Below are 26,456 nucleotides of genomic sequence, written 5' to 3' on the forward strand. Positions count from 1 at the left end.
GGCTGTGCTGGGCCAGTGAGCCCCGTTAAGTGTCTTGGAAAGGTCTAGACCTATGCTTCTCAACTGGGGACGATATTTTTCCCCAGGGGACATTTGGCAATGTCTGGGGACACTTTTAGTTGTTACAACTGGGAAGTGGATGTGACTGGCATCTAGCAGGTAGCAGACTAGGGATGCTGCTGAGCCTCCCACGGTGCGCACCACAGGTGAGGACTTATCCAGGCCCGGGTCTCAACAGCGCTGAGATTTCGAAACCTGCCCGGACTCAGATGCCTCTGGTCGGCCTCACAGCAGAAGGGGTGGGGGTCCTGAGGGTCCCGCATCTGGAAGCTCCTTGGCTGGCGTGCTCATATGCTAGAGGAGAAGCTGCTTTCCCCAAGGCCAGGTGGAGAGAAACAGCTGTGTCCTCCCAGGGGGCTGCATTTCTGAGGGGCTGGGAGGAATTAAGTTATAATAACGACTAACATTGATACAGTGCCTGACAGGTGACAAAGTGCTTCTCTGTGCTTGGACTCAGTACAGGCTGGGGTCCTCTGCACCCTCGCATATTGTTGGGGTTATGGGCAGGGTGGGGGCGGGGGAAGGATGCACCTGCTTCTCATTCTCACGAGAAATGAGTTCCTTGTCATAAAATTCTCCACATTCTCCCTTTGATCGTGACCCCAACAGCTCAAATCCTGCGTGTTATTCCAGGTTCCACTTATGGGAGGGCTTCCCTAGCAGATGCCAAGGCAAATATGCTCTTTCTCCCAACACCATGGTGTACTGAGGTTGGCGAGCTCGGCTGGAGCTTGGATGCCATGAAATCAGAGGGGTTAAGTGTGGGTTTCATGTGCCTGATAAATACAAGCTTGGGGGGAGGGGGGATGGGAAGCAAGAGTTGGCCAAGTGGGCTGGGCACGTGGGAGATGGACCAGATCCCATGTGTCAGGCACTTCTTATACATTATTTCGCTTGCTTCTCATAACAACTCCTTCAAATGGGTTTGATGATCATTTTTATTTTTCAGAGGAGGAATTAAAGCTCAGAGAGGTCACTTAACTTGGCCAAGCTCATGTAGCTAGAAAGTAGAGCTCCTGGAAAGGGTGTGGGGGGCTTTCTGGGCATCACAGATTTGGCAAGGGCAAATGTGACTGAATGAGGGTAGACTGGCAGTGGAGGGCCATGGACCTGGGACGGGTTAGTCCTACATTAGTGGGCACTGTTGTCATGCCATTGACAGGGCAGCTTCAGGCTGGGATGAGAATGCCCACTGGACACAGCATCACTTCTCTGGGGATTGGAGGAGATAGGGTGATGGGAACTGGGAATGAGCAAGAGAGGGCAGCAGCCTCTGGGTTGTGTGTTTAGAAGGGCCTGGGGATGAGAATAGAAGTGGAAATAGCTCCAAGGGGCTGAGAGGCGCTTTTCACTGCATCAAGTGTGACCTGTGACTGGAGAAACAGGATGTCCCATGTTAAGTAGCATGTGACTCCCTGGGGGGCATCTCCCTTCTGTTGATGAGTGAATGGTCTATGGTTAAATGTACTACCAGGGAGCCACTAGCTTCTCGGCTCCTTCGGGTGAATTAGAAAAAGGTGCCCCTCTGGGCAGGTGCACAGATCAGAGCATGGGCTGGATTTCTGCTCCCTTGGCCAGATGCCCATGTAGCACAGCTGCAGAGGAGGCCTTGCATACCACAGGTCTGGCACAGAAGCGTGTGGCCAGAAAAGAGGAACCAAAAAGGGTGCGACATTGGGTCCAGGACTCCAGGAGGGCAGGGACCACATGTACCTGCATCTGTATGTACAACTCTTGGGCCTGTGCTGGCACAGTGTGTGCCCAGGAAGTGTTTGCTGAGTGGATGCATCAAAGAGAGTCACTTTCCTTTTGGTTTCTTAAGGTGAGTCCTCAGCCTTCTTTGGAAGAAGATTTGGAAGTGAGGAAGAGGATGTTATTGGCCATGTGAGATGGAGGCTAAAAAGGATGGCAGCTTGACTCATTGTGTCAACTTCATGAGTAGATGCTCTAGAATTGTAAGAAAGTAATAGCCAAACTTTATTGAGTGATCGACTACCACGAGCCAGCCATTGTGTTAACCCTTCTATAACGGGCAGTTTTATGTGTCACCTTGCATAGACTGTAATCTCTAGTTATTCAAACACTAATATAGGTGTTGCTGTGAAGGTAGATGCCATTAAAGACCAAAAGCAGTGACTTTAAATAAAGGAGATTCTCCTAGACAATCTGGGTGGGCCTAGTGCAATTAGTTGAAAGATCTCAAGAGCAGAGCTGAGGTTTCCCTGAAGGAGAAGAAATTCTGCCAGTAGACTGCAGCTTCACCTTGTGTCCAATAGTTCCATCCTGCCCTTCCTGTTGGCTGCACTCTGGATTTCAGACTTGCCCAGCCAACCCCACAATCTCATGAGCCAATTCATTGCAGCCAACCTCTTGATATATATCTCCTGCTGGTTCTATTTCCTGATTGAACCCAGACCTATATACTTTCATTTGGGTCAATTTATCTAATCCTTTCAAGAACAGTGTTATCATTTCCATTTTAAACTGAAGGCCAGAGGGGGCAAGCAGTGCCAGCAAGCAATGAAGCTAGGTCTCAGACCTCAAGCCTTCTTGCTCTGGGGCCCAAATTCTCAACAGCTACCCCAGAGGATCACAGGGAGGGAGCCATGTTGAGAGCAGCCAACGCTGGATATCTGACCGACTTGAAGATGGACCGGGCAGATGTGATTGGCTGGTTGGGACCAATGTTGTGATGGAGATGGTAGCAGCTACCCAGAGCAAGTCACTGTGGCAGTGGGACCTGGGGGACACACCTGTTTCAATGTCACCTCCCAACAATGATCTGTCTTTGCCCTGAGTTCCCTGACATTCTGGGTGTACCCAGAATGTTCCCTGGACCTTGCACTTGCTTATGTTTTGCCTTAGAGTTATCCTCCGGTGGTTTGTTCTGTCTCGGTGTTTCCTCACAGGGCTGAGCTTACTAAAATTCATTGAAATGTTCGCCATCGGTCCTTTAAACTGAACTCTTCCCTCTGATCCGTTCGTTCAGAGTGACATCTGCGTTATGCCAGCTCGCTCTGAAGAAGAAAGGTAGGTGGTGGCGCAAAAAGAATTCAGGGACATCAAACGGCTTGACAGTGCCACCTGGCTGTGCACCTATCACACCTGGGTGAAAATTACTCCTCAAGAGCAATAAATTAAAGAAAAACCTTTGGGTCCAATGTTTGGAGTGTTCATTTTACACAGTTTAAAATGGTGGAGTAAACTTCCTCTGTGGCGTTTGATTCGTCTTCATGTAACAGCTCAGACCCTGAATGCTGGGCACCTCCACTGCCCCCCGCACCGCCCACGGCCCTGTGCTTCTCCCTGCCCACACCTGCAGTGTCGGGTGAGGAGTCCTGAACACAAGCAGGCCAGGAGCTGGAGGGTGGAATGCGTCAACTTCTAGCAAAGACTTTTGGAAAATGCAGAATGGAACACGAGCAAAATAGTTGTGTGTGTGGTGTGTATACACGTATATGTACGTTTATCTGTGTCAGAGGAGGTGTCGGGCAGCAGGCAGAAGGAGGGTGGCTGATAATGAGCAGGAATCTGAATATTCGTTCCAGCCTGAGAAGGCAGGTTTAAAGCCATGGGACAAAACTGGGGTCTGAGCTCATGGGGCCTCCAGCTGTGGGGCTGGGAGACAGAAGGCTCAGTCCAGAGGAAGCACAAGAGGGACAGAGACCAGTGCCCATGACTTAATGACTTAATTCCAAGGATGGGAGTATTTTCATTCTTTCTCTGTCTGTCACTGTCTGTCTCTGTCTCTGTGTCCCTGTCTCTTTGTCTCTGTCTCTCTCGCACATGTGTGTGCCTGCACACTCTTTTTCTTTTGAAGCGGAAAAGCTATTGGGTGGCTCACAGAACTTCCAAAGGCACAGGGACAAAAGGCAGAACCACAGGCAGTCACCCCAGAACCAGGCCTGTGGGGACACCACTGCAGATGCCCGGTTGGCTCCTGGGCATCACCCACTGGCACTGTGGCCGTGCAGCTGCTGGACCCTGGCTGCTGCCCACACCAGAATCAGGGAAGCTTTTCAAAGACCTGGTAGGCCTCTGCTGGGAGCCTTAGAGGTGACATGAGTCCCCCAAGAACCCAGCTGGCTAGGTGGAGCCAGATAGATACAGCCTCAAGATTCTGGTTTGTTGTTGGAAATAAAAGAGAGAGCTGTGGTCAGCTCTTGTGCCAGCTGGGCACAGAGTGTGGATGAGGAACTTCAAACTCTTGTGTCGCCCTGGAACCGCAGCAATCCCTTCCCCAGATCCCCAGAGATGGTACAGGGATCTCTAACCCCTGGTGACATGGATGAGTCAGGGGTGCCTCTGCTTGTCTCTCCAGTTCCAAAGGTGCAGAGTCTCCTGAAAAGTGGATCGACCAAACGCCGCTGGAGTAGGAGAGAGGAGGAGGAAAATCAAGGACTCAAGACAATGTGAAAAATGGAGATACTGGAAGCTTCCAGCTGTGGATCCTGGTGTTTGTTTGTTCGTTTACTTTGGGCCACAGATTTTTTTTTTAAAGCTGAGACCTTGATCTGCAGGAGCAAAGCACCGTGGTCCTCCAAGGTGGAGAGCAGTGATGGGGGCGATGACACCCAGAAGAGGAGGCTCCAGCCTGTCACGGCGAGCAGGCAGCTCCGTTGCTGCTGTGGCCACTTATGACCAGCTCGGGGAGGAGAAACCTCCAGCCTCCTGGGAAGTGAGTGTCTTGAGGTCCTATCCCATGCTGGAAGAAAAGCTAGACCCCAGAAGAACAGGTGACGGGTGACCTCTGTATTTCCGAGCCAGTTCCTGCAGGACAACAGAGAGGCCCCCAGTGAGCTCAGCCTCATAGAAGGCACAGGCAGTGCGGCCTTGGAGTGTGTGTACTTTCTGGTTCCTTTCTCTTTGTACCAGAAACCAGACCTGCCTCTGCCAGGCTCACGGCTGAAAATGGGACCTCTGAGACTGGCGCGGGGGGTGGGGTGCACAGAGAGTCTGAAGCCTGTGGCATCCTCTACACGAGGAAAACTGGCGGTGCCTGCTGCGGTGGTGTGTATGTGTGTGTGCAAATGTGAACTGTGTGTATGTATGCTTGTGTGTGTGTTTGTGCATATGTGAATGTGTGTCTATGTGAACATGTATGTGTGCACTGTGTGAATTTGTGCATATGTGAATGTGTGTTTATGCATGAGTTGTGCGTGTGTGGTGGTCATGGGCAGAGCAGAGACTGGCCCTGCTGAATGCTCCTCTTCACGCCCTCCCAGGGAGGAGGGCTCATTCTCTTGAGGCCTCCTGGGACCGTGGATTATCTGCGAGGACACGTTTGCCTAGAACAAAGCCAAACCCTCAAAGGTTCTTTCCTGACTCTGATTCTTGAAAATAACCTGCCCTTTCATCTGCTTCTCGCATCCACAGCCTGTCTATGTCACAGTCAGTTTTCATCTCCCGGCATCTCAGTTCTCACCCTTTCTCTTTTGTCTCTCTGTCTGTCTGGGCTGGTTCGCTTCTCTTTGTCTTTGCAGGGTCTGCAGTCCCTGCCTCTGTCTGTCCCTCCCTCTCCTTGGCTGGGTTCTCTCTCAGTCTGTCGCTTTTCTCTCTTCTCCTGGCTCTTGCTGAGCAAAGTGGCTGTCAGGGCCGTCCCTCGCTAGAGCCGAATCCCAGAGAAAAACAGTGTTGGAACTGATGAGTGCTTTTGGCTCCCTGTCTGGTTTTCCTCCAACTTGGTTTTGAACCTCTCTTGGAGCCCTGGGATGTCTGGAGGCTGACCGGGACGTGCTGGGCCCTGGAGCTCTGGGCCCCCAGCTTCGGCACCTTGAGCCCCACCCCTTCTCCTGACTTAGAGTGATCCCGTCGTCCTGTCTTACAAATTGGGATCACTCCCCGCATGCGGGCTTTAGTGACAGCCACCAGATGGCAGGGACTGGTTTTTATAGTAACTCATTAACCTCTTGCCATCCTACAATTAAGAAAGCATTTAATTGCTTTTTCTCCAGCCATCCTATGAGTGATTCGGGCAGCTTGTGTTCATCCCGTGAACCAATTTGTGGCTAGAGCCGGAGCGGATGGGAACAGCGGGGTGTGGGAGCTCAGACGTGGCGAGCACTCTGGGCAGCCTGGATTGCCTTTCAGGACCTTTTGGGAGGAGGGAGAGCACAAGGCTCAGAACCTTCTCCACCCCGCTGGGTTTCCTCTGGGTTGACAGCGTCCTGTAGGTGGCTCTGAACGCCCCTTAGAGATTATCTACTGCCCGGCAGTTCTTTACTCAGGAAGCAGCTCAGAGCCTCCCTAGATGGACTAAGCAACTCCACACAGAGAAGCAGGACTCCCACCCCCTCCACTGCCAGCCAGCACACCAGGCAACCTCACTACAGTACTGGGGGGCCCTGAGTGCATAATGCTGTGACCCTTAGAGCTCCCACAAGCCTTGCTTAGGTGCCAACCCCGCATCAGCTGACCAGGCTGAACGTGGGGCTTTCCTTCCAGCTCACAGCAGAGGCCTGCCAGACCTTGCACAGACAGTTGAGAGCATGCCTGCCATCTTTTCCCCAGCACCACCTCCCTAGGGCAGCTCTCCAGGCATCTGTCACTTACCATCTTCTTGGTCCCTTACTGCTCGTAAGTTTCTCACCCACCCACCCCCCCCCCTCCCAAATTCCACACCCTTCCACTGTGCTTCTGCTCCATGAACAACAGATTCCTTCCATTTCCAGCATGGTGGATACACAGACCCACCACCCAGATCCCCCGTCAAGAAAGGCCTTGCCTCAGCTGCTGGGAAGATGGTCAGCAGACCATCTTTAGGTGTCAGTCCCCTTGGGGACTGTCTTAGCTGCAGAGGGTGACTCGCCCAAGGTCATACCTTTCCAGGGGCATGCCACGTCTGATGACTGACCCATGCAGGACTATAAAATGTGGCTGCTTTGGTCCAATGCAGGACAACTCTGATGGGTCATCTCCTCTCCAGAGCTCCCCATGGGGTTAGCCACCGGACCTGTCATTGGGCTGCATCACAGCTCCACTCCTTCCTCTGTCCAATTCTGGAGTGTCCCCATCACATCTCCAGGTGTTGATCCAAGAATATTCCTTAATAAGCACCTTGCTCATTAAGGACTATTAAATGTCGTAACTCCATATTTAACATTTTGAGGAAGTGCCAAACTATTTTCCATAGGGTCTCTACCATTTTAGATTCCACCAACAATGCACAAGGGTTCCAATTTCTCCACATCCTCATCAACACGTGTTTGTCTTCCTTTTTTTTAATTGAGGTAACATTGGTTTATAACATTATAAACATTTCCAGTGTATAGCACTGTAACTCGACTTCTGTATACACCAGATTGTATTCACCACCAAAGTCTACTTTCCATGGGTCACCATACAAATGACCCCCTTGACCCATTTCATCCTCCCTCCAACCCTCTCCTCTTCTGGTAACCGCCAATCTGATCTCTGTAGCTGCGTGTGTGTCTGTTTATCTTTTTGAATATGGCCATCCTTGTGAGTGTGAAGTGGCATTTCATCGTGGTTTTAATTTGCGTTTCCCTTAATGACTAATGAGACTGAGCATCTTTCCATGTGCTCATCGGTCATTCATATATCTTCTCTGGAGAAATGTCTATTTGTCTCCTTAGCCCGTTTTGCATTGGGCTGTCTTGTCATTGTTGAGCTGTAAGAGTTCTCTGTGTGTCCTGGAGAGTAGACCCTCATCAGGGTCATTAGCAAAGCATAAGAAACTGTCACATCTAAGAAACTGTCACCTAATTCAGGATCACAAAGATTACACCTCTAAATTTTATAGTTTTTGCTCTTACAGTTAGATCTTTGATCCAGTTTGAGTATATGGTGTAAAGGTCCAAATTCACTCTTTTGCATTTGGATATCCAGGTGTTCCAGCACCATGTGTAGAAATGACTATGCTTTCCTCATTGGGTCGTCTTGGCATCCTTGTTGATGATAAATTGACCACAGATGTATGGGTTTATTTTTGGACTCTCAGTTCTGCTCCATTGATCTATATGTCCATCCTTACGCTAGTACCAAACTGTCCTGATTACTGTAGTTTTGCAATAAGTTTTTTAAAATTTAAAAAAATTTCCAGCTTTATTGACATATAACTGACATATAACATTGTGTAAGTTTGGGGCTGGCCCGGTGGCACAGCGATTAAGTTTGCACGTTCTGCTTCTTGGTGGCCCGGGGTTCGCTGGTTTGGATCCCCGGTGCGGACATGGCACCGCTTGGCAAAAGCCATGCTGTAGTAGGTGTCCCATGTATAAAGTAGAGGAAGATAGGCACGCACGGCAAAAAGAGGAGGATTGGCAGCTCATGGCTAATCTTCCAAAGAAAAAAAAATTGTGTAAGTTTAAGGCATACAATGAGGTGATTTGATACCTGTATATATCTTGAAATGATGACCACAATAGAATTAATTAAAACCTCCATCACTTCACACAATTACCATTTTGTGTGTGAGTGGGAACATTTGAGATCCAACCTCTTAGCAACTTTCAAGTATGCAATACAGTATACTATTTATATATTTATTTTCTTATTTATTTTGTGGAACAGGGGAAAGGGGCTGATTCTGGAGTTCCCATTGGCTCAACGTGAGATGGGGAGAGACCTGGAGGCAGGACCTCAGGCAGGGAAGAGGCATGGGTGAAAGCTCTGGAGATTCCCCCAAACTGGGATGAGCTCTTGGCTTCCAGGGCTGTGCAGCTGAGGGCTTGAGAAATCTCTATCATGCCGGGTGTCATGGGCAGGGCAGCCCCATTGGCCTCTGAGTGACACACAGTGTGCACAAAGGTGGAGGAGGAGGCAGGAGTGTGGCTGCCCAGCCTCCCCTTGTACCCCTTGCACCCCAAAATGCCTCCTCGGAACCTCCACCCTCTGTGGAACAGAGTTGGACAGCCACACCCCTGTGGGGCTTTATAATGGCTAGCTTTGTAACCCATGCCTTGCTTGGGGAGGGCGTCTCTCCCATGCTCGCCCGTGGACAGATGGGGTTCACGAGCTCCCCGGGACTCCGTCTGTCACGTCTTCCAGCAGCCCCATCTTCTTTGAAGCAGACAGCTGGCCTGGCTGCCTCTGCGGAGTGGCAACCCCACTCCTGTCTGCAGCCAAGTTCCTCTCTGCGCCGTCTCTCCTTGGGCAGGTTCCTGTGGCTGCAGTGATGGGTAATGCTGCATGGGTAACGAGACCCCGGATGACTCCTTCCCTCTGCACAGAGGGACAGGCCTCTGCACAGACTCTAGGGAGGGGGTCTGAGACCCTAGAAGGCAGAGGTCCCAGCAGAGCATGTGGGTGTGTGTGAGCATTACAGGTGGGCTCTCTCAGGACTTCTGTTTACTCATTCTCTCCTTGGAAGCCTTCAGGGAGAGAAAACATTCTGCCTCCTTTCCTGGTACTGGAATTCTCTCCACTGGACACTGGGCTGCCCAGATCTGGTCTGCAGATGCCTCTTGGAATAGCTTAGTGGGAGAATGCATGATCACTCATCCTCAGGCCTAGGAGAATCCTGGACCTTCAGAACCACAGGTGAAAGGCAGCCTGGTTCAGGAGAGAGGCCACAGGCTTCAGAAACATCCTGACTGGGATCCAGTCCCAGCTCTAACATACCCACTGTGTGACCTTCGGCCAGTCACTTCACTTCTCTCAGCTCCTGTGTCCTCCTCTGTAAAAACCTGATGGACTTGTTGTGATGATGAAATTAACACACAACAAAATGCCCAATGACTTGGAGGTCCTGAGATGCTGCATTTGTATCTGTTGAAGGTCAGGTTCCCAGGGATGCAAACTCTGAGACACAGCTGAGCACTCAGGGTGTTAATTAGGGGGTGCCCTTGGGGTCAACAGCCGTGGAAGGAAAGGGAAGGAAACAGCAGTGGGCAGAGAGACAGGTCCCTCTATGAGGCAGGCCCCACCTGTGGCATTGCCATCCTCGTGGAGCTCTGAAGCCAAAGTGGCCTTTTATACCTGGTGCTGGAGATCCCCAGGTTCAATGGTTCACTGGGCGGACTCCCAGGACTCAGCATAGAGTCACACTCACAGCGATGGTTTACTACAGTGAAAGGAGGCAAAGCGAAATCGGCAGGGAAAGGCAGAGAGAAGTCCAGAGGAAACCAGAACCAAGCTACCAAGAGGCCTCTCCGGGCAGAGTCACATGGGACAAGCTGAATTCCTCCAGCAGCAAACTGTGACATGCTGTCTACCAGGAAAGCTCTTCAGAGACTCAGCGCCCAGGGTTTTTGTTGGGAGACGGGGGGCGCACTGGCCACCCTCTGCCCGCCTCATACCGGAATTCCAGACTCCCGGGAGGAAAGCAGGCGTTGAGCACGAAGCATACTGTGTGGACAGTTTAGGCCCAGTGAGCCACTCCTATTAGGGAGTGGTGGGGCCGTTCCCAAATTCGAGTTCCCGGATGCCAGGGGAGGGCCAGCCCGGGAAGCAGGCCCTCTGAGGAGAGCAGCCTCGGGCGGCCGTGTTAGCTCTCTTCCGTACATTTCTCCACCTCAGTCAGTCATTGGATGTGGTCCTCAGGGGGAGGAGGTGTGACCGTGGGGGCAGCTGCTCTTTGTCTGCAGCTGAGGCAGTCCCCGGAGGGGCTGACTGCAGTGCCCGCCTGCCACGGCCCCCCAACAAGACCTCCATCTAAGGGGGTTCTGCATCCACGTGTCCTCCAGGGCTCGAGATGAGTAAGACATGCTCCTTGCCCTCCTGACTGTGCAACGCCAGAGAGCTGAGCTGTTGGAAAGCAGGCCACATGACCTCGTGTGGACCCTGGGAAACCAAGAGGAGGAGAGGGAGGCCCCGACATTGTTGATCTGTGAGTCATTTACAGAACGCGCACAGGTCAGCCAGCGGGAGAGTGCATATGGTGTCCAAGGGGGAAGTGAGATGGTGCTAGGGAGACAGCTTGTCGGTAAACACAGATAATCAGAGTGGAACATAATACACTGATAGTAAAGACGTGTTTGCTGAATTGAATAGATCCCGCTGACCACCTTGCCTGTGCTGAGTGCTACGGACTTAGAGACAGAAATGGGGCTTGGTTTCTGGCCTTGGGTGCTCACTGTCTTGAGGCGAGACTGACCTGCAATCAGAAAGATGTGGTAATTCAGAGAAGCAAGATAAGGAGTAGAGAGTGGGGGGTAGCTGGGTAACTACTGTGCCTAGTGGGAATGGAGTGGGGAGGGAGGGCATCCCAGAGAAGGTGTAATTCATGTTGGGCCCTGAAGGATGAGTAGGAGTTAGCCAAGTAGACAAGGAGAGAGGAAGGAGATTTCAGGAATGGCCAATACAATAAACTTGGGGTAACTCGAAGCCCTTGAATTCTTGTGATCCTTGGTGTCTGACTCTTTTGAATGATTTCTTCCAGATCAGGGAAATTTTCTGGAGTCACAGAATCTCAAGTTGGAGAGAACCTTAAAAGCTCCCGTGGCTGAGTGTGCATCCATACCAAGTTATTGGGAAGTTTCTGCTTGCATCCCTCTGCTGACAGGAGCTCACTACTTCCTGAGACCATGCTTTCATGTGGATAGCTCAGCAGTTAGCAAAGTCTTCCTTCTACTGAGCTGCAATCTATTTTCTTGTTTCTTCCTCTCATTGATCCTGATTTTGTCCTTTGGATTGACCTAGGGCAAATCTAAATCTTTACGGAGTCATACGGGTCTGTAGATTTTCCACCGTTGCTCTCCACCTAGTTAGTCCCTCCGTCCATTCTCAAGGAGAGAGAGGCAGCGGCTGGAGCTGCAGAGCTGCAGGGAGGCACTGCAATGAAGTGATTACGAGGGAGACTCAGGAGCCAGACTGCCTGGGGTGCAGTCTCACCTATGCCCCTTACTGTGTGACCTTGGCAGGTAACTTAACCTCTCTGTGCCTCAGTTTTTTCATCTGTGCCATGAGGATAAGCATAGTAACCTACCTCACTGGGTGGTGGTGAGGATTAACTGATTTAGTACTTGAGCAGTGCTCAGAGCAGTGCTGGCCTTTAGTCAGCGCTCAGTCAGTACAGGAGCTCCAGTTGCTATGAAAAAGTGACTGTCTTTTCTGCCAGGCTGCAGGAAGGGTGCCACAGGCCTACTAAAGAAAATTAGGCAAAAATCGCCAGCCTGGCTCGATGAGGATGAGGCTCACCACCGTGAATGAAAGCCACCTACCTCATTCATACATTTTGTCTCCACCAGTCTCTCTCCTTTTGTAACCTTTATGTCAGCCATTTGGCTGTCCCCAGACTCTCGCATGGAGGGGATCACCCTTTGGGCTTTAAATAAAAATGCTGCAAGTCCCGATTGCGTGAATAATGGGAAACCCACAGTCTCGTCCCCCCCACAGTTGAACCCCTACAGCAGCCACCACTTTAGGCTGTTCTGCTGTGGACACGGGGTGTGTACGTGTGTGCACGGCGAACTTCAAACTGGACGTCACTGCCCTCTGCTCCGAGGGTCCCGGCCTCTCTTTCCCCTGGAGCGTCTCCCCCAGGCCCGCCGTCCACCCAGTGCCCTGGCTCCTCGCTCTCTCAGGACCACCCCACCCTTCCCCCTCTCTTTGCTTTCTCCGCCCTTTGGCCCCTCTCCCTTGGGCTGCCCCCAGAAAGTCGAGATTCCCCGACTTCATTAGGAAGAGCAGATTTTGGCCCTCTGCTTGGCCTGGGACCTATTTCTGTAAACTAAAAACACGAGCGGGGAGCGGCAGGGGCCCTGACATGTCACCTTCCCTTTACGGTGATCGATTTTTCCACGCGGCTCTCCACCCGACCAGCCTCTCTCAATGCAGGGATCCAGGCCACAGTGTCATCTCTCCCTGATATAAACTATTCTACTCCCTGCCCTCTTTAAAGGCTGAAGGAGTTATGTCTTTCACTTTGAAAGCATTTAAAGTCTTGTCTGCTACGGCTGGGGCATCTTCCTGCCTTCTCCCTGGCTCTTCAAACTCTGCTTGCCTGCCCTTTAGGAATGAGCTCAGAGTCAGCCTCTTCCATGAAGCCTCCCGGATCACGTGGTTTGGAATCTCACGGAAAGGCCCCCATTTGGCCGTTACTAACCTGCTACCTAGAGTTAGATAATCTGTGTCCAAAGCTTGTGTGACTTGTCACCCCAGTTAGAATGCCCTTTCCCGGAAGTCTCAGGTGAGTCTTAAAGTTCACTGCCAAGTGGTAGGTACTGGAAGGGACAGGAGGAGCAAGGAGTCAGAAAAGCCTGGGTTTCATCCTGACTTTTCCATCTGCTGGCTGTGTGGCCCTCCACGGTTACTTAACCTCTCTGAACTCAGTTCTTCTGTCTCTAAAAGTTGAAAGAATGCTTGTGTCACCCAGTTACTGTGAGAATTAAAAGAGATCAAGTACGATTAAAAAACCCCCACAAGATAGCAAGTTTTGGCGAGGACATAGAGAAAGGGAAACCCTTGTACACTGTTGGTGGGTATGTGAAACAGTGCAGCTGCTGTGAAAAACAGTATGGTGGTTCCTCAAAAATTAAACACAGAATGACCATATGATCCAGCAATTCCACTTCTGAAATTATACCCAAAAAATCTGAAAGCAGGGTCTCGAAGAGATATCTGTACACCCGTGTTCACAGCAACCTGATTCACAACAGCTGAGAGGGGGAAGCAACCCAAGCGTCGATCCCTGGATGAACAGATAAACCAAATGTGGTCTATACATCCTGTAGAATTCTCCTCAGCCTTAAAAAGGAGGAGAATTCTGCAATACGCTACATCATGGGTGAAGCTTGAGGGCATCAGCTGAGTGAAATAAGCCAGTCGCAAAAAACAAATACTGTATGATTCCACTTATAGGAGATACTTAAAGTGGTTAAAATCAGAGAGACAGAAAGTGTAATGGTGGCGGCCGGGGCTGGGGAGGGGGACGGGGACGTGTTACTCAATAGCTTGTTTTACGAGATAAAAAGAGTTATGGGGGTGGATGATGGTGGTGGTCGCATGACAATGTGGCTGTGTTTAATACTGCCAAACGAACACTAAAAAATGGGTAAGAGGATAAATGTTATGTTATGTATATTTTACCACAATAAAAAAAGAAGAAAAAATGAAGAAAATTGAGCATGCCCAATGTCCCCAGGGGGTCTGGTCCACAGGAGCGTTTATCAGTTTTAGGTTCCTTCCATCCTCTGGAAGAGCCCACAGGATGAGGGAGGGGCCACCAGACGATGGGTTTCAGGGGCCTGAAGGTGAAGGGCAAGTACATGGACTGAGGAATGGGGTCGGAGGGCGCTGAGGACAAGCTGGCTCCAGAGGGCCCTGACAGACACACACGCCTGTCTGGGGCCCATGTGGGGAGCTGACACGATGCAGAAACAAGAGCGGCTGCCTCCTTCTCCCTCTGCACACAAAGCAATCCACAGGCGGCTCTCAGACCCCTCGCAGCGCGGTCTCCTCCCCAGAGCTGCCCGCTGGGCTACACTGCTGCCCGGGGACCTGCCGCTCACCCGACCCAGAGGAAAGATGGGCTGGGGCAGAGCAGACACCAGGAAGATGAACGTGCACAGCCTGGTGAACTGACACCAAGGAACCTTCTGGAAGGATGAACTGAGGCATGCAGGGTGATGAGCGAGCCCGGAAGAGGCCACCTCTGCTCCTCTGAGCCTCAGTTTCCTCGTCTGTGCAAGGAGAGCATTGGACGCTGCTGCTTGGCCAGCTCGGGAGTTTGGCTCTGTGTGTGTATGAGTGTGAGTGTGTGCGTGTGTGCGTGTGTGTCCTGAGAGCTCTGGGCACTCAGACGCGACTCATTCAGCCCCTGTTGATTCCGAATGTGTAATGTTTTTGAGCTGGCCCAGGCCGAAGGCTACTTCTGTATCATTCACACAGCGAAGGACTGGGTTCACTCATGAGCAGTGTTGGCGCCGTGATGGGAGAATCATTTCCATCACACCAGGCTGCCTCTTGCCTAAAGCCTTTCAGATGCCGCCCGCACCGACAGCACAGGCCCCTGCCGACCCCTGCCCCGTCCGTCTCGGGCCTCGCCCTTGGTGTCCGGGAGGCTTCTTGAACTCCACCGCCCAGTTAGGACTCCCTAAGTGGGTATTCACTGTGTTCATTCCTTTATTCCGTCTGTTGGTGACAATTTTAATTTTTATAATCGTATTTTTAATGTTCAAGAGTTGTTGCTTTTCAACACAACATATTATTCTGCACATGTAAGTCAGCATCTCGACTCTTCCGAGAATATTTTAAATTTGTCTTCTGTTTCCTCGATTTCTGCTGTTCCATCGAGTGTGAGTTCTCTGTGAGGTCAGGGCCTCCCTCTCACGTTGCTGGTTTTCCTCAGATATCCCATGGTTCTCAGGTGTCTGTTCATATTCGCATGTCAGCATCCCTCCGTGTTTCTCATGAGACCCCTCAGGTCTCAGGCTGTGATTTTTCTCTGCCCTGGTTCTCTGTCAATTCAGTCCCTTCTGCTTTCTATCTTCCAGGGATCCCCCCAAATTTCTGGTCTGCTAATTCCACTCACCCTTCCTCCCTTCCTCCCTCTCTCCCTTCCGTCCTTCCTTCCTCTCTCCCTTCCCTCCTTCCTTCCTTCCAATTTTCAGTCCTGGAATACATAGACCTCCCCTCCTCCACCCCACTTCCTCCTCCTCCTTTCTTTTCTTCTTCTTCTCCTTCTCTTTCTCTTTCTCCTCTTTCTCTTCCTTCTTCTTCCTCAAAATGTATCATTTCAGTGATCATAGAGACTTTGGCCAGAAGAGAAGGACATGGCTATGCTCAGTCTGACATCTCTTTTGGCCAGACCCTTTTGTGTCTCTTTTCAAGCGCCTTAGAACAATCCACAAGATGAGTATATTTCCCTCTTTTTATGGAGGAAGAAAGTGAGGGATTAATGACTTCCTTGGAGTTGCACAGCCAGTAGGTGACAGCTTGAAATCAGGTCTTCTTTTCGTTAGTTCAGTCTTTTTCGCTCTCTCACCTTTCCGGAATCCCGGAGACCTTTTGACCTGCTCCCACTGCTCAGAAATCCTGGTTCAAATCAGAGGTCACTGTGCATGTGGGAACCCAGGGCAACACGGAACATGCTTTCCATGGGAGCTGGCCCCGGAAGACCCTGATGCACTGCTCTGGGAGCAGAGATCCTAGGATTTGCTCAGAAGCTACAAATCTGCATTTATTTAAAGCTATTCCAGAATTTAGACTATTTAACAAGTCAGAATAACTTTCTTTTCCCAATAAACCTTAACTCATGATGATTAGACTACATTGTCTGACTTATTGAATTGTTTATTGATTTTTTTCCAGGCAGTAGTTAATAAATTTCTTAATAAAGTACAGAAAGTAGTGTGGTCATGGTGTGGGGTATAATCTGGAAACCACCTCTCAGAAACGCTGGAACACAGGAGCAGCTGTGTCTACTCGGGAACTGAGACTTTCAGACAAAAGGGGAAAGTTCCAATATGTCCTAAGGGCTGGGAGGAGGTTACCGCATCCTCTGAAGACGGGCACTTGAACTCGAAGTAGGAGAGAGTCAAAGCCTGTGACATCCTGGTGGACGCCCAGTTCAAGTTCGACACTGGTCAGTGAATGCTCTTCTCAGGGGCCTTTAAAGCCATTTTTGAGGTCCTTGTTCTAAGTTTCTAGGGAAAGTGGACTGGGAAGCTGAACATGGGCCCTGGAAATAAGCTATGGTCAGTAGAAGCAACCAGTCAAGGATGGTGGAAAGAGACACATCTGCCTGTGAGGGGAACAGCAGAGGAGCTGGGAGCTGGAGAAACAGAAATTTCTGTCAGGTCATGGGTGGTAACAGGCCTGGGTTTATGGGGAGGGCAGGACCTGGGACCTGGAGCCCAGGAAGGGAACGGGCTGGGGCTCAGATCCAGAAAGAGTTGTGGTTCTCACTCAAGTCACTGCTGGTCGCCAAGGCTGTTAGGGCCTGGGAAGCAGGAGTCACAGGAGGGAGAAGTGTGAGGAAGCAGAAGTGGATTTCATTTGTTGCTTTGACTTCTCCCCACTGTCTGCTCTGTGCTTCCTGAGACCAGGGCTGGACGGCCATCTCCACTGCTGCCTTTGGGAAATTGATCGTGGCCGATCTTCTTTTGGACTCGCCAGGCATAAAGACCACTTGCCTGGGATGAAAGAGTTTGTGCAGGGTCTGCGTTTGAGGCCCCAGCATCCTGCCCTCCAGGGACTGGCTTCTCTATGGACTGATGGCTGAGGTCTTCATGGGGCTGGGCTAAATCAGGTGCCAGGTGCAGGTGGAGACATGTAGGCAAAAGGTGGTGTTAGGAATTTTTAAGAAAATCATTAATGGTAATAGCCATCGGTATAAGATGGCAAGGGCAAGGGGCCGTGCAGCAGATGCGCACATGTGTGGGCACCACTTTCTAATAGGGATCCAGCTCCCTATTAGAGTGAGGACTCCAGGGATGGTATCTCCCCATGAGACCAAGAGCCACTCCCGTCCCTGATCATAGCAGGAACTCTATCCTCCCCATCAGTCTGGAGGGGCGCCGAGGGCAAGCACCGTCTTTTTCCTTTACCTTCATCCTGCAGATGGGTTGGCCTTACTCAAGGGCACAACCTGTGTCTTCTCCACCCAGCCGGGAGCTTCAGAAGGACATGTGTCTTCAACGAATTTGAGAGCTGCCCACGGGTAGAGAATGCTGTCTTTCCTGGAAGTTTTCCCCAAGTAGGACAGTCTGCCTGAAGCAGGAGCTTTTTGAGTCCAGGCACTATATTTCTCGCTTTGTTCCCTCTCACAGTGCACAGGACTGTGCCCTGCACACGCTGGGTACTCAGAGCTTACTATTATTGGCTGCCCGGGACCACAGTGGTGGTCCTGGGGATGGCGGGGGCTTAGTGCTGAATTGGAGACGGCTCTTACCCTCGAGTCCTGTGAGGCGGGTGTCTTCCTCAGGTCTACTTCCCCAGGTGGCCTTGGCCTTGCAGCTCCATGGGTTCTGCACAGAGCGAATGTTCTCAGGGAAAGGACCCTGCTCACAGCTTGTCAAGGGCACCGCACACATGGTTTTAAGTCAATCTTCTTCGAGCCAAAGTACGAGTTCCGGGAGCTTACCTTGGCCCTGGGAATTATTTGAGCAGCCATTATAGAATTCATCAGTTTGCTAATAACCTTTCAAGAACTCCCCACCTGTGATGCTGTGACTGATGCTGTGACGAGTCACCCCAGAGTCTCCTTGATTTGTTCAGGGAGGCTGTTTGTATGTCTGCATGCACATGTGTGTGGTCTTCAAGGGAAAGAAGTGGGCAGTGGAAAGGAGGCAACAATCATTCCTGAGTGCCAGGCAATAGGATTCCAGTCCCATGAGTTGCGTGACCTTCCACAAGTCACTTGGCTTGTCTGCGTCCCAGTGAGTTTACAGCCTAGAAACAAAACAAACCATCCTGCCAATTGGAACCATCCTTCCTTTTACACAGACTCCTCCTTGCCCACTTTCTCCACCATCAGAGAAAATGAAAGCAAAGATGATTGCTTCTCTCACAAATTTTTCTTTGAGATGAGGAGAGGGAATCACATTTTTATGCCAGATCTCAGTTCCTGGTTTCCCCCCAATGGAAAGCAAAGGGAAATATGCTTGAGATGAGAGAGCTGGTGCAAGTCTCTGATGCCGGTCATGGTGGTGGTGTCGACACTAAAGCCTGGATAAGACTTCCCATTTCATTTGGGCTGGGTCACGCAAGGTCAAGGGAGCCAGGTCCAGCTGCTCCAAGGCCCAGAGCTGACCAGCTAGTGAATCTGAAAGACTCCGAAACCAAGTCCCAAGGACATGGCAGAAACCCGCTTCTACCCGTTTTATCTCGTTACTGATTGAGCCTCCTGCATCAGATACGTCTCTCCCAAGGTCCAGGTCCTCTTCAATGTTCAACAGGTCACAGTGTGCCAATCAGCACCTCACAGGGAAGGCCAAATGCCCACTGGTTGAGAGAACCGGCAGACTTGAGTTCAAATCCCAGCCCTCCTTTCGATGTTTGACCCTTGGCTAGTTAGTCATGTTTTCTGAGCCTGTCTCCTCATCTCTCACAAGGCGTCCAGTGGGGACTGAGTGGAAACTTTTAAGCTGGAAGAACTACCTCTTGAGAGACTCTAAGTAGTTCTGCCTCCTGGAGCGGAGTCTGAGAGCGGCTGCTCTAAGCCAAGGGCACAAGGACCCGCCTTCTCCTGGAGGCCCCGACTGCAGGATGCTTCAGGCTGGTATTAAGTGTTCTGTTTTGTACTCTGCTTGGGCCTAGGGACAGAACTGCTTCCCCATGGGGTTAAAGAAAACTGCTCCCCTCTAAATGTGGAGGGAGTGTGCTCTCCACCCGCAAATTATTATTTCTCCTAGGGATGTTTGGTGGTATTCGTGTACAAGGAGAGTGTGTGCGTGTCGGTCTGTCTTTCCTTGTCTAAGATTTGGTCCCAGGAGATAGGAAGTGAAGACTGTACCAGAGGGAAGCGTGGGCCTCGCTTTGGCCCTTGGCACTGGAGACGGTGAAAACAGAGAGCCTTGGCTGGACACGGCTCAGCCTTGACTGGGTTGCGGGCCTCTTGTAAGAGATGTTGTGTGGGCACGATTTGGGACAATGTACTGTGCACTCTTATGAGTGTCCTATCTGGGCTAAAACCCCATATGTACACGTTTCACTCTGAAACAAATATAAGGTGGTATTATCGATTGTCTTAGGATGAAGTTAGTCCTGGGATGGGGCTGGCGGCAGCCTGGAAGCCAGGCCAGCAACCACCCCAATAAAGGCCTGGGCTTGGGGTCGGGTTTGCAGCACTGGGCTTAAGGAGTAGCCATTTCTAATATCAGTCATGCATTTTCTACTGGGTTACAATCCCCTTCTCTCACTCACAAGCCTTCACTCAAGTAAACTGGTAGAGGGGGAGCTGAGAGGCATGGTGTCCCTTCACTGATGCTAAAGGGGAGATTCAGATGCATGGAGTGCATTTTGATAAGCCCTGGTCTTAAGGAAACAGCCCAGGTTGCTTCGCTTGGCATCCCAGGCCCTCCAGAACCTAGGCCTTCCAGTCTTTTTTTTTTTTTTTTTTACCACACTAATGCCTCCTCCCCACTCCCTCTGCCTCTCCACCCCTAACCCATGCCGTGTACATAGCAGGTGCTCAGGAAAAGTGTGTTACTTGAATGGAACTGAGCATCTATCTTGGCCCAAACCTTGAAAGCCCCCTTGGCTCACTCTCTCCCTCCACACCCACCTACTTTCCCACGCCAGGCCTCTCAACCCTTCCACTGTCAGGGCTTTTCCTCTCTGTCTTCCTCTGCACTCCCAGGGGTAGCCTCGGGGGAAGGATCCTGCTTGGACTCTTGCAGTAGGCTCCAAGCAGGTTGAACTATGCTCAGACTCTCCATCTCCCAGCTGCTCTGCAGATTGTTGCCAGGAGATTCTCTGCATTCACTGGTTTCGTCATGTGCCTCTCCAGCTCCCAGTTCTTATTGGCTCCCCACTGAGTACAAGGAAAATCCAGATTTCCCAGTCTGCCCTTCCACAATCCAATCTCAGCCTACCTTCCCCATCTTGCCTGGGACTACAGGTGCACCAGCCAAATCAGCCTACTTGCCATTTATCTTTTTTGGTCCCTGTGTCTGGAATTGCTGTCAGTGAGCCCTTCCCCCTCCTTCAAGGAGAAGCTTCAACGCCAGCTTCTCCCCGCTGTCTTTCCTGCTCCTCTCAACATGAAGGATCTCCCTGCTTCTGAACTCCGTGTGTGTTCCAGGCTCTTGGCACTTACCATGCACTGCTGTGTGGTGCAGTGTGCACACTGTCCTTCCTCAAGCTTATAAGCAGGGCCTGTGACTTAGTCACCTTGGTCTCCCCAGCGCCCAGAGCAGATATTTGCAGGGAATGGGGGCTCAATAAATGTTTGTTTAATGAATACATTCATAATTCTAATCCAATGCCCTCCTTTCTTACAATGACACTCAAATCGCCCTGGGCAGAAAACGTATTTACCTTTCTGAGATTACCTCCCACCATTGGTCAAAATTAGAGTAAGTAAGCACTTTGTGGATTAAGACCTAAGCTGTCACATTGTTTCTGGCACTATTAAGACTTAAAGTTGGGAGTGTCTCACAGTTAACTGTCCATGGGTCTAAGATGTTGGCAACAGTGGCATCTGCCTGATAGAATGATGCCTGGGCTGCCAGGTATGCATTAACCTTCTTTGAGTGCGCCTCTGACTTCACGCGCCCTGAGCCCTGGGTCTGTGTCTCCCTCTCTGATTCAACCCTTCCCCTCGACCACTGGGCCTTGATCTTGGTATTTGTTTCTCTCCTGCTTCCATTTTCCAGCTCTTACCTGCTAGTGTGCTTTGGGTCTGAGCAACAGAAAGCACTCTAGCTAATGCGAGCATAAGGGAGTTTGCTGGAAAGATGTGCTGGAGCTTACAGAATTGAAGGAGTCCTGGAGAGACAGCTGAGAGGGCCTGGAACCAGGACAACACACTGGTGGGGTATGGGTCTCAGAAATAGCAGCTATAGATGAAAGGACAATTCTTAAGTGGCCGCCACTGCTGCTGCTACTGCTGGTGCAAATGAGCACCAGGCACTTCCAGTCCTGTTGCTCTGCTCCAGATTCAAACTCCAGGAAGAATAGAGTTGGACCTAGAGTGTGCTTCCATTCCGCCATCCACTGCCCTGCCTCCTGACCCTCTTCTGGTTTCCAGCCCACCCCTCACAGTTCCACCTCTCACTTGATCTCTACCCAGGCCTGTGTAGCTACCCTATAAAGGATTTCCAGAGTTGCCTCCCCCAGGGTGCCAGACTTCCGCCTGGTCCAGGTGACACAGCAATCTGAATGGCGACACAAGAGTGGCAGGACAATTAGCCACCTAGGGCATTGTCCTCCTGCTTACCCATCATTTTAGAAAGTAAACCATTTCCTAGTTTAGCCAAGATTATGGGTCATCAGTGGCCAATAACATAAAGCAAATTTGGATTCAGTGAGTCACTTTAAATTTCACAAGCCTTCTATTTTCTTTCCTGTGGCATGAAATGTACAGGCCAATTCTGAAAGCTCACAAGTGATTTGTTCTTACAATGTAAGTGCAAACTTGAGGACGATTTACTAATTAGCTAATTGTTCTTCCTTCCTGGGCATTAGCAAAGTGATCTTTAGGCACAACAGACCCATTCAAATTGTTGATCCCGGTTGTTACAGTACCAACAGAAGCTTCCTGGGAAACAGGTCTGAGCAGAAGTCATAAACAGAGTGTTCTTAATTTCTACCCAATGGACTTGCGGGTTCACTTAATGCTAGCTTTCTCCCTAATGAAAGGCAAGGGAAATATCAGCCAGAAATTTCATAACCAGAGTGTTTGCCGACTTTGCTATTTTTAAGCACCACAGGCTTTACCTGAAACGAAGGATGTGCATTAGCCAGGCAAATGCTGCTGGTGGTGTAGACCGAGGCTCCTGCCTGGAGAGGTGCAATTGAGAGGACAAAGAGCGGGCGTAAATAATGGATTAAGAGCGGCTCCAATGAGAGCCTGTTCGTCCAGCAGCCTCAAAATGAAAACATGCCGCCGATGACTCATTGGATGATAGTAAATATGATGGGCTCATAAAACCTCTGGTTCCCACGGGGGCTGTTCAGGAGCCTTTGTCTGGTCTTGAGCTTGTTATGTTCGGAAGCGACCAATTTAAACCTCCCTTCCCCCAGCAAAAACGTGGCTCATGGATGGAGAGTTATTTGGGTGATTTGCAAAGTCTGGATGGCACAGGGAGAGGCGGCCTGCTCCCCCGGGGATGCTCCTCCCTCCCCTGCATGTGCCCTGGGCCTGGTGCCAGTTCCGTGCTGGCCCCAGGGAGACCTGGATGCTATATGGACTTCATTAAGGGGAAGCAGAGACCTCAGCCCCAGGGGGCCCGAAACTGAAAGGAGACGTGGCCTTGACATAAAGTCATGGTTCTGAGTCCACCTGGGAGACGCATGAAGAACAGAAGCCCATCTTCCTGCCAACAGCCCAAGCATTTTAAGCCAGAGTACGATTGATATTAATGACAGAAAGAATACGTCTTCTGTAGGAATATGGTTGCAATGGAAGTGGTTGTCTCAAAGCTAGGGGTGGCCACGTGGGCAGAGGAGCTGAGCTGATTCTCTGAGGCCTCAGAGGCTTCCCTAGGATCCAGGAGAAAAGAGCATAAGCAGAACGAGTCGGGAAATTTCCTCAACATTGGCGTTATCTGAAAATGGGCTGAAGCCCCTGTCACCGGAGGTGTGCAGGAACACACTCACCCATCCTCTCGTTTTTCTCCAGCTCCCTAACACGCACTGACACCCCAGGCACCACACAGACTTCCATCTGTAATAATGCAACAGAGGGACGGAGTGCTGACTTCTTTCTGCAGGTGGGCTGGATGCCCTAAGAGGCAGGTTCTTAACTCAAATTCCTCAAGTGTAGGAGGAACCAAGAGAGGAACTCAGCCTCAGTTCTGTTGCCAAACCCCACAGGCAAAGGGGTGGAGGCGGGGAGGGTAGAATATGCTGAGTCTATGCTGTGTTCCAGCATAGACTGTGTATTGGGTAGACACTTTGTATAACAATTCTGGACTAGGAGTTAGGGATTCAGTGACTGTGTGACCCTAGGCAAGTCACTTACCCTCTCTGGCCTTCAGTTTTCTTAGCAGTCAAATGGGAATAATACTTACCCTTACACCTCCATGAAGCTTTGGTGAAATCAATTTATGCATCCACGAACTAAGTAATTAATGCACATATCCATTCAACAAACCTTTTCTTATGGCACCTTGATGCTGGGCACTGTGTTAGGTGCTGGAGAAACAAAGACAGTTGGGACCAGGCTTGCCCTTGAGAGGCACGCAGCCTCATGTGGGAGGCCAAAATGCAAACAAGATGGTGTGGTTTGGGGAGGCCACCGAAGTGGAATGAGGGAGGACTGGAAGATTGACGGCAGGGAGTAAAGGGTGGGGAAGGGTGGGAGTCGCATCAAAGCTTTCCCGGCCTGGGGGCGTTGGAGAGAAGCACAAATCCAAACATACTGTTATTGTCATGAGCACAGACTAGCAGAACGCCACAGATCCTGTCAACAGGAGGATGCATCCTAAGGTCTGTGCAAAGCCCCAGAGTCGTGAATATCACCACAGCACTAGCTCCGTGCTTTTTCCTGGGTCGTTTTCCGAAGGGAAGTAAATGCATCACTTTCCAATAGTCCTTACACCTGATGAGAAGAGAACAAGGAGCAGGAGCTGAGAGGGGCCCCACACCAGGCTCTGGCTCAGCCCACTCAGGGGTCCCTTCCCCCACACCAGCCTTCAGGGCCTGGGATTTAAATGCGTCACTCAGCGAAGCTGCAACTGATTATAGACTTGGGATTTTGGGTTGCCAGCAAACAAACCAAATGGAGAACAGTAAATCTGCAAATGACAAGGGTCAGTTATCTTAAGGCTACGTCTGCTCGTGGGACAGTGTTTGTGCCATAAGTTCCTGAGGGGTGGGGAGGACAGGAGAGCTTTCCTTTGGCTCCTGCCCTTAGGACCTTACACACTCTGGATACTTGGGAAATACTGACGGTGTGGCATTGAGCAATCATTTTTGCTTTGCAGACGCCTAACTAGGTAACTTGGTGGTTGCTGATGCTATGGACTCTAGAGGGAGGTAGACCTGCGTAAAAATTCCAGCTCTTCAGTTGGCTAGCTGTGTGACCTTGGGCAAGAAACATAGTCTCGTCATGCCTCAGCCTGCTCATCTGCAGAATGAGTGTAACAACAATGATCATCCTATAGGGGAGGAATGAATGAGAAGTGAAAATAGTAGGTGCTCAATAAATGGTTAGCAGCAGCAGCATCTTATTATTGCCTCCATCTTCATCTTTACCACCATTATCATCACCACCACCATCAATCTCCACTCCTGAAGGCCAGGACTAGAGGGGAGGATGCCTGGGGTCCCGCAGAGGTCTTCCATGTACTTCCTGGCTTCTGGAGGGAGCCCAGCCCAGAGACTGGGCCCAGCTGCAACTGCACTGCTCTCCAGTTCAGCGCTTCTCAAACTGGAGCATGCAGCAGAACCAGCATGAGCCCTTGTTACAACACAGATCGCTGTCCCTCCCACAGGGATTGTGATTCAGCGGGTCCGGGGTGGGGACGGAGTGTGCATTGCTGATGAGTCCTCAGGATTACACTTTGAGAACCAGTGCGCCGGTTTAGCCCCAGGGCCCCGCCCAGGCTTATTCAATAATCAGCACTCTGACCCTCATTTGCTGGTTTGTCTGTTTAACTGCCTTTCAAAGGCCAGCTGTTCTTACAGACAGGCCGGGGCCGTTCACCACCATGGCTTCTGTCACTTCTGAAATGTTTCCTCTTCTCTACCTAAGATCATTCACGCAACTTCTTGAGCCTGCCCCCGCTAAAATAAGTAAGGGGTAGCCCAGGTTTCCTGGGTTGTAAGCCCCATGAAGACAGGGACTGGCGTGCCCTGTTCGCCACTGTCCTTCTGGTGCCTAGAACATTGTGTCAAGTGAAACGAGTAAATGCGTGGAGGCTCGTGCCCCAGCCAGAAGAGTTGGCTCGCTTGTGGTTGATGCCCACATCTCTAATGCCAGAGGAGGCCTAGGGCACTATGTGGCAGAGTGACTTCCCTGATGTCCCCAGCAGACAGCCCAGGCCTTTGAAGCTCTCACGTTTAATGAACTGGAAGGTGCACCTGCAGCCATTTAGCTCTGCAGCCTGTGCGTGGGGCTGATGGTCGCACAGTGAGCCCCGCCGTGGAGGCTACCCCAGCACTGCTCCTTCAGGAAGCCTTCCCTGAACAGCCTCCTCTGTGGGGTTTGCTGCTCCTTCTCAGGGCTTCCACCAGAGCTTTGTGTACGAGCCCTGCCATCTCACTTACCCCATTGCTTTATAAATGGGATCCTTCCTGCTTCAGTCTCCTCCCCGATACTCAGTTGAGAGTTTTTGAGGATAGGAACTGCATTTTTTTTTTTTTGTAGTCAATGGCTGCTTGTTGAATGAATGAATGTGGACTCATCTGAGGTTATACACCCAATAAGCATGTATTGAGCTAATTCTGCTAAAACGTCACAAGGGTCTCCTTACGCTTTCTTGCCTCTCTCATCCCTCCTGGGATCCCACAGCTGGCTCCTGCGTGTGAGGGCTGTGAGCATCAAAGAGAATGAAGGAGCCTTAAGAGGGCACTGCTTTGATAACTCGAAAGACCTTCCCCCTTTGCCCCACTTGCTTGCTCCAGGCTCCAGGTCCAGTACCCCACTTTCCCCTTCGTGGTAACTGGGCCTGCCCTGACCTCGTGCCTGGGACTGCGAGTGATGAAAAGCAATGGCTCAGAATATGCCCCCTGCTCCTCACTGGGTGACTGAGCGCTGGTTACTGCATCTCTCTGAGCCTCAGCTTCTCCTCTGTAAGATGGGATAATGATAGTGCTCATAGGGTTGCTGTGAGGGTTAAATGGGATCCTCGTAAGGTGTTTGGAATACTACCTGGCACACAAGA

Source organism: Equus caballus, chromosome 1 (assembly GCF_041296265.1).
Source record: "Equus caballus isolate H_3958 breed thoroughbred chromosome 1, TB-T2T, whole genome shotgun sequence".
In the NCBI taxonomy this organism is placed as follows: Eukaryota; Metazoa; Chordata; class Mammalia; order Perissodactyla; family Equidae; genus Equus; species Equus caballus.